Raw genomic sequence first — 312 nt, forward strand, 5'->3', positions numbered from 1 at the left:
TCCTTGAAGCCTCAGACGTGCTGTCCAAAGCTGCACGGGAAGAAGGGCTCTGTCCACGTGCGCTCTCGGAACCAGCGAAGTCTTTCATGTCCTTGACACAGGGCCCATCGAGCATAGAATGCGTGCAGAAGGTCCTGGGGATATAGAGGTGTCATATAGATCTGCTAACTAAACGACAGAATCGGCTTTCAATACGAATGTATGGTTGCATAATGCCTTTGATATTCCATGGATGCAGCAGAATTCGAAAGGAAAAGACACCCTTTCATCGCCCTGTCCAGCTCTGCATGTCTGGCAACGTTGTATATCAAT

Source organism: Plasmopara halstedii (assembly GCF_900000015.1).
Source record: "Plasmopara halstedii genome assembly, contig: Scaffold_2061, whole genome shotgun sequence".
NCBI classification, from domain to species: Eukaryota; Oomycota; class Peronosporomycetes; order Peronosporales; family Peronosporaceae; genus Plasmopara; species Plasmopara halstedii.